We start from the raw sequence: 8080 nt of genomic DNA, 5'->3' as shown, positions 1-8080 counted from the left end.
ATGCCAGAGCAACACCATAACTAGTTTGCATTGATTCAGCTATTTCTCCCACTGAATTAATGCCCCTTAAAGATTCCAGTGAAGCAGTGCAAGCTAGCTGTAGTGATGGCTTTGAGTCTCTGATAAGAGGGTTGTGTGTTCAAGTCCCAGCACAAAACATAGCTTCCTTGATTGTACCCTTGAGCAAGACACTTCTTCTTTTTCTTATTTTTGTCCTGTATTGATTTTGACCCATAGTTTGTTGTCTCTGTAGGACACAGTCCAGAAGGAAACCTGCATTAAGGGACTCAAAGTAGATATCCTCAGTTTTGTTGAAGATGTGGCAATAACCAACCCAAACACAAGAAGTATAGCTGTGGTGCTGGAAGAGAAAATTGTGCTTGATGATGTTGATGACCTGCCAAATGCATTTGCTTTACTTTTTGGTATCATTTATGCACTTAACATTGAGTACCCGAAGAAGTATACCTTCGAGGTGACCCAGACATTATTTCTGCCCCTTGGCTCTCAGTGTTCTGCAAGAGTGCAGTCATTGAAGAATAAGCTTCTGAAGCTGGATGTTTAATCTTGGCTGCTGTTTATAAAAAAGTTAACAGTTATCTATGCACTTTCATAGTTTTGTTATTGGAGCTGAGTTTGTTGGACTTGTTTGTTGAACTGTTCAAGCTGCAGCTGTAAAGCCATAGCAAAGTCATTTTTGGTCTTTTTCCATTGTTTTACCCAAATCTGATTTCTTAGAAATGTACAGAATACTTGCTGACTCAAAAGGTTCAGACTGTAGTTTCATGGCCATAGCAGTGAATCCAGAAAAAGTCGTCGTTGTATATTTCTCAATATTTCATCTAGTTGTGTTTTGTGTTCAGTGATTATTTGTTCTTTTTAATTGTTTTGGTCTCAAAATCTCTAATACTGCTTTTTTCACTCCTTGGACTCAGATTGTTTATGTACCATTGTTTAATTCAGGCTTACTCTTTTATAATTGGTGCAAAATTTTATATGGATTTTTTTATTCCTATTTGCAAACTTTCTTTCATGTTTGTATCGATTTATTGCTTTATAATTGATATTTTATTGAAGATAAATTATATTAATATTGAAAAGAGAGCTTTTTGTAAAATGTATATTCAGTACCATGAGTAATGTCTGGATTTTTGGTTGTGGTCATTTGTTTCTGTTTACTGGAGAGTTATTGAGACTCAATGCCTTGGTTTTATTAAATGTTATTCAATAAATAATAGCATTTATTCAAGTTGGATTGACTCATATTCTGTCTTGGAAAAGGTCTACATAACAAAGAATATCATCTTCTGGACACTTTCATTTCTGCACCAGGAAAACATTATATTTCAAGTCAGTTTATCTTAAAAGTTAAATCTTGTTGCTTGTTGTTAAACTTATTACTCTACAGGTTTAGCAAACTGAAAAAAGCCCTGAAGCTGGTTGCCTTAATTTTTTAATTTAGTTTTAGGTTTCTCAACTTTTGATTTTTTTACAGTGTATAAATCAGCTTTCATCCTCTGGAAAAACTTCATATCAGTCTCTAAATATCTGTTCACTCTTAAACTCTTCCAGTAATCAGTTCTGCTGTTTGTAACACCTCAGATTATGGACAGACTGAGATGCACAGACAGATACCATAAGCACAGACACAGCTCTTATTTTATATGCCACCATTTGCTCTTTAAAGACTTGTCTCATTTGTTTTAAAATGGATTTGAATGGGCTTGAACACGCGTATGAAAACAAACAAAACGTTACACGTCTCATTATCAACTTCTTTGGAACTTTTATAAATAAAATTGAACAAGCATCGGCTCTGTACATCCGACATTAACACTATAAACTTTTTACATAGAGTGCATTGTATAACGTAATGACATCACACCCAAATGAACCGTAATACATTCAATAAAACAAGAGTAGTTCGGCTGATGCCGTAATCTAATGAGTAAGAGTGCAATACACCCACACTCGCTCTTAGCTTATTAAGTTACCTGAAAACAAAATAACAAATAAGGCTTCTCTTCCACATAAACGATGTAAACATAAACCTTTTACTCTTTTAAGTACCAAACATGTCTCGAGCAAACCTCTTTAACTTTAGCTTAGTGGCTGGCTTTGTCATAATGTCAGCAACCATTTGCTCTGTAGGACAGTATTCCAAGATTACCTTGCCATCATTCACAGTTTCCTTTATAAAGTGCTACTTGATGTCAATGTGCTTGCACCTTTGCCTGTAAACTGGGTTTCTGGCTATTGCTATTGTACCTTGGTGGTCTTCATACACTTTTGTTTGTGCGTATTGGTATGTATCCATACCTTTGAGTAGCTGCTCTAAGTAGATACATTCCTGTATGGCTGATGATAAGGACATGTATTCTGCTTCGCAAGTAGATAATGCTACTGTTGGCTGTTTTCTGGTTTTCCATGAGATCAGAGTAGTAGAGTAGTAGAGGTCACAGTATTTATTTCCACAATGAAATATTGAAATTTGGAGATTTTAGAGACTCAATGGTGAGGGACAAAATAGTCTGTGGAATTCCTGATAATGGTCTCAGGGAAAGACTGTTATGTGAACCAGCTCTGACACTGGAGAAAGCAGTCAATATGTGTAGACCTGCTGAAATAACTTGTGCACAAGCCAAGGACCTACATAGAGAAGATGGAGAACATTAAAAAAGAGGAGCAAAACACATTTTGCAAAGCAAAAGCAGCAAAGAATGAAAACCCCAAAAAGTAAATGTTGAAGATATGGAGGCAAAATCTGCAACAATAATGTCTCTCCTGCGATGTCTTGCAGACCAAGATGACCTGTTAGACCTCCTGAAAGGCTTATTGAAATTTGTTAAATATTTCAAGGACTGGGGTAGTTGAAAAAGAAAAAGGTTGATTGTAATATCTCACAGTTAAACTGCAACTATTGTGTTACTGTTAGGTAAAAGAAAAAAAAGGTTGTTTTTTGCATAAAAGTTAGTAATAGAAGTAAAGAATCCCAAAGATAGTGCTTTACTTTTAAAGTGGGGAAGATGTGATGTTATGAATGATTACATGTGATTTTGGTTCCGGGTGTGTGTGTGTGCGTCTGGACAGTTTAGAGGGGAACCGTAAGTTGTGCTATAAGAAATGTTGTGCAAAATGCTAAGTAAAGTGAAGTGGCTAAAAAGACTTTGAAGCTCTCCAGCATGTTGATTAAAACATAAAAGAGGGCATCACATTTAGTGCTACATCACATACACACATATGGTCCACAGTGTCAGTGTGAAATGCCACAGAAATGACATTGTTTGTTTCTGGAATTAGCCTGAATTAGCATATTTATGTTTACATTATATATATGAAATTCCTCACAAATCACCATGAGCCAGTGTACGGTATATATACTTGCAATTCTGCATTCTTTATTCTTCTGTTCATTTGTTTATTTCAGACTTACATATTGCACACAGAACTTCTGGATAGTGTAGTCGACCAGCACCGTTACATCCTCCACAGACACCCTCACACATCCGTACAGCCAGCAGCCCTGCTCTGGCCAGTACTGACAGCATTTTTCCTAGAAACGCATGCAGATTCAAAACCATTTAACCTTTACAAGCATTTCCAGAGCAAACTGTGTGCTATATTTATGTTTTACCTCTTTTCTCTCTCTTATGTTAGTCAGCATGACTATGGTGGCAGATTTGTGCTCCCAAACCATTCTCCAGAAATCAGACACTGTCTCCGGTTTCGGACCTGCAAACAGACCTTTTTAAAGCTTTCCAGCAGAAAGTCATGACATTCAGTAAATTCATTCTGACATTCACTCTTCTGATCTGTATGCTGTGTAATGTGTGGGTGACTGCTTCTGTGTTATAATCTTGAAAACTGATGAAACCCTCAGATGAAAGGTCACTTACACTAACTACTAGCTGTAGTGAACTTTAGGTCTATACATATTGACTGCTTTCTCCAGTGTCAGAGCTGGTTCACATAACAGTCTTTCCCTGAGACCATTATCAGGAATCCCACAGACTATTTTGTCCCTCACCATTGAGTCTCTAAAATCTCCAAATTCACAAGTCTTACTTAGTGTGTGCAGTTCCGCAAGGTACTGGTCAAAACTCACTCCTTGTGTCTGGTCAGCAGAGAAAAACTTCTCAAAAGTGACATTCTTACTTGGCACGAAGTATTATGGAACATGTGCCACACACAAGACTTGAAATAATTTTTTGGTCCCTGCACTTTCCTTCACTTAAAGCACTCTGAAATTTCCTTCAGGATGAATGTAAAAGTTTACAGAATTGCCATATTTGGCTGACGGTCTGTGTGCTCAGCTGTTTAAAGAGGCAGAAGGCCATCATACAGAGGTGGCAGCAGGAATAACACAGGCTACTGACTTAACACCTTACTACACACTGTGTCACTTTAAATTTCATTCTCAGGTTACTTTTAGAAGCATTACTGCACTTTAAAGCTTTGGATCCTGTGTTTTCTATAATGTCTTATTTTCATTTTGAATGTACTTTTTTGTGATTTCAGTATTTATACCCTATACTCTTATACTTACACTCTACCCATGTGTGTACTTACCCCCACTGTTACCCATAGCCCCTCCCTGCATGCTTAGTCTCGTCAGCACTGTGAATGTCATACATGTGTCTTAGACCTTGAGTCCAAGAGAATTATTATTTCATCTCATCACACTGTATGTGGCTGTGATTATCTTGAAATACCGCATAGTTAAAGCTCTGTGAAGAGATTCTGGCACTTAGGTTTAAAACACTTAAATCCTCATTATTCCCAGTATAGTAGTTGTAAATTGTAAGTAAATTGTTCTTCATAAGTATACCAGTAATTGTTAAGAAGTTTCTGTCAGTTCACATTTCACAATACAAATCAAATCCAGCTCCAAGAAGAGATTCAGGGTCTAAGGTGATCTGTTATAAAGAAGGTATCAGCTTTCATATAAGCATTTCTTTAATGTTAACTAATGCAGTAAATAAAGTAAGTTGGACATTTGGACCCCACTATACATTGTATTATGTCCTTAGCGAGGCCATAAAGTGTCCAGCTTTTAAATATTTCTGTTCTGTTTTGTACATTCCTTATTTTGAAAGCTAGTGTATTAATTTAAGTGTGTTCATTTATGACAGAAATGACCTCAATGTGTCTTAAAATGTCCTTGTTTTGTCTGTGCAAGCAACATTTATAACTGATTCCAGGTGTTTTGAGGAAATGCATCTCAAGCTCTGACATACTGCTGTGGCTGAAATTGATTTTTAAGACACTAATGTACATGGAAGTTGCTGGACAAAGCTCAGTCTGATGGTGTGGTTTTAGATCATTTGTGGCATATCTTGCTTCTTGTCATAGATAAATGTGAAGTGTCTGAAAATGGAAAAATGGTGTTGGCAGTAGGACTAAAAGGGAACTGTAAGCAAACATTTTGATCAGTGGAGTTCAAATAAAGCTTATCTAACAGTTAGAACAGCTGTCCTGTGTTGTAATTATTTTATTGTTCATATTCTTCTTATTAACATGAGTTAATCATAATGGACTTTATACTGGACAATGGCTTACTCTAAATAAATGATGTTTATTATTATTTTTCTTTGGTTTGTTTGTTTGGTTCATACCGCTTTATACTGGTTTATACCGGTTTATACCAGTTAGTGCTGGTTTATATGATCTGTATATAAGTGAAAAATTCAGTTTGTGTTGCATTTAAAGGAAACTTTTATACATATACTGATGGCTAAAAATAATCAGAGTGAGACCGCAATAGGAACAAATATAAACATTTATTTAAGCAAAGTCTGTAAGAAGAATACAAATAAGTTTATTTCTAAACAATTCTATATATGTATTTACAATCTATAGGCTATTGATGGGAATAGGGTGAGTGGGATAGGAACAGAGGGATAGATTAATAAGGGATGATTATTAAGGGATGAGGGATCTTAAATGCTAAGGTTAAGCCCTTCTTCAGGTCCTGGGGTTCACTGTACAAACCTGTAGAAAAGAAAAGAGATTTTTTAAATATTAAGTTGATCAAAAATAGAAATAAAATTATTTAATACATACATGTGGAGCCTGAGCAATGTAGGAAAAAGAAGTGAGAGAAAAGAAGATGAAATGAAACAGAGGAAGAAAAGATGAAGTGGGTAAGGGGAAAGACATTGCTCAGAGCTCCTCCAAAATGTCCATCATCAGCTGGACGTGCAGCTTGAGGAGTCGCTGAACTGTGGTGGCTAAGGCTGCTGGGTCACTGTAGAGCTCTAGAGGCTGAGTGAAGAGTACTTCAGCAAGCTCTGTAAGGTAATCCTATTGACAAATTACACACACATCCAACATAGTGTCACTGAGTTTAAGATACAATCCTGAGAATTTGTGTATCGTGGCATCAGAAGATATTCAACATTTACAATAAGCACTGTGAAGTACAGCTGTGCTGCAGGCTCCCACACGTCCATGTCCCACATGCTGAAGAGCGCAAGCAGGCGCTCCAAGAATCCTCCCTTAAACTTTTGGAAAGAAAGACAAGCTTCATTAATGCCATGTCTTATCAGGTTTAAAAAATATGGAAAAAGAAAACCAGATCAAATAGACCATGTTCTGAAACTCAAACATTGCTTAGAAATCTCCTGATAAGACACTTACTGGCTGAGGTTTTGAGCCAAGAAGAAAATCAGCTCAAAAAACATCCAGGAAGTTGTAGTGGTGGTCCTGCACAGAGTAGAAAAGATACAAAAATAAATTAGCTTTACATATTGGAGTCCTGTTTTCTATATTAGCAAAATCTTTTATAAAAAAAATATCGACACTGAAGACAAATAAAAGCACAACTGACAAAATTCTAAAAGTTACTAACTACAAGATACACTTCATGACAGTGCAATAAATTTACCACAGACTAATGTGGCACGACGAATGATGTCTCCATTCGGTTACAGGAGATGAACTCTGTAACCCTCCCAGATTCAGCCTTAAGAGAACAAATTAAAGTGAACACAATTAGTCACTGCAATTAACAAAAGTTTTGTGACGCCACAACAAATAATCCCTTACCTGTATGCCAGTGAAACAGTCCTCTATGGAGGACTCATAAGGGAATCCCTGTAAAAGACAATTAGATGAAACTCAAGATCTACAACCACATTTCACAAAAGTGCTCTTCTAAAAATCATGTCAGTTCAAAAATGTCCATTCTCTTCATCAGAGTAATAAAGACTGTGATTACCTCGCGAGTCAAGCAGTGTGTCTCTGCGGTTTCAAACCAGCAGAGCCGACTCTCTGAACCCCTCATCATTCCAATGATGTCTCTGCTAATGTCCACTGGCTAGAAATAGAGAAACAAACCTTAACATTAGATCTTGTAAAGAAGGATGTTTGTGTGTTTGTATCTCAGTTACAGCAGTGTAGAATACCTGGGAGAGGGAGGAGACTACAGACACACACTGAACATCGCGGCAGGCACTGTCCGGCTCATCAGCATCGAGCGGCTGTGAAATGTAGAGCATGAAGATCATAAGTGCTTCTTATCATAGCAGATTTATACTAACATTCTTTACAGTAAAAACAACCTTGTAAAATCCATTGATTGGCTTTAGGAAATAAATGAAGGATTATCTTACCAGAATGACAGCTGAAGGTTCTTTGTGTTGTTCGGTGGGCAGCAGCTGCAGGATTGGCTCAATGACCTTAACACACACACACACACACACACACACTTAGACAAAAGTGGCCTGTAGGTTTTAAATGAAGTTAAAATATTACTATTTAACTGACACATACCTGGAGGACAGAGGGAGTATCTGCTGATTCCTCCAGCACATCCACAGGCTCTGCAATAGATTATTTTTCTGTGACTCAGAATTATGACTCTTCAATTACACAAAATCAAACTTTCCTATTAATGCATAAAAGTTAATAAAGCAGTGAGTTTGATCATTAGTTAACTTGTGAAGAAACAGAAAAATTATAGCAGTCAGATTGTGTAAATTCACTGTACATGTGACCTGATTAAACTCTCTAAAACCTCCTGCCCCTGTCCACCACCCAAATCTATAAAAAATATTATACTGTATAATTATTAAAACAT

At 36.7% G+C, this 8080-nt stretch overlaps 1 long non-coding RNA gene across 1 annotated transcript; it reads right to left on the bottom strand.

Annotated features, from left to right (window-relative positions):
- Positions 1-5865: 5865 nt before the first annotated feature.
- LOC131342178 (uncharacterized) lies at positions 5866-7351 on the bottom strand. The gene is made up of 6 exons (XR_009202983.1): positions 7220-7351; positions 7048-7095; positions 6887-6964; positions 6640-6705; positions 6405-6503; positions 5866-6303 (listed from the first exon to the last, which is right to left on the bottom strand). It is a non-coding gene; the product is annotated as an uncharacterized LOC131342178 (long non-coding RNA).
- Positions 7352-8080: the final 729 nt, after the last annotated feature.

Source organism: Hemibagrus wyckioides, linkage group LG21 (assembly GCF_019097595.1).
Source record: "Hemibagrus wyckioides isolate EC202008001 linkage group LG21, SWU_Hwy_1.0, whole genome shotgun sequence".
Classification (NCBI taxonomy): domain Eukaryota; kingdom Metazoa; phylum Chordata; class Actinopteri; order Siluriformes; family Bagridae; genus Hemibagrus; species Hemibagrus wyckioides.
Note: the sequence above shows the minus strand (reverse complement) of the source record. Positions and strands in the feature narration are given on the sequence as shown.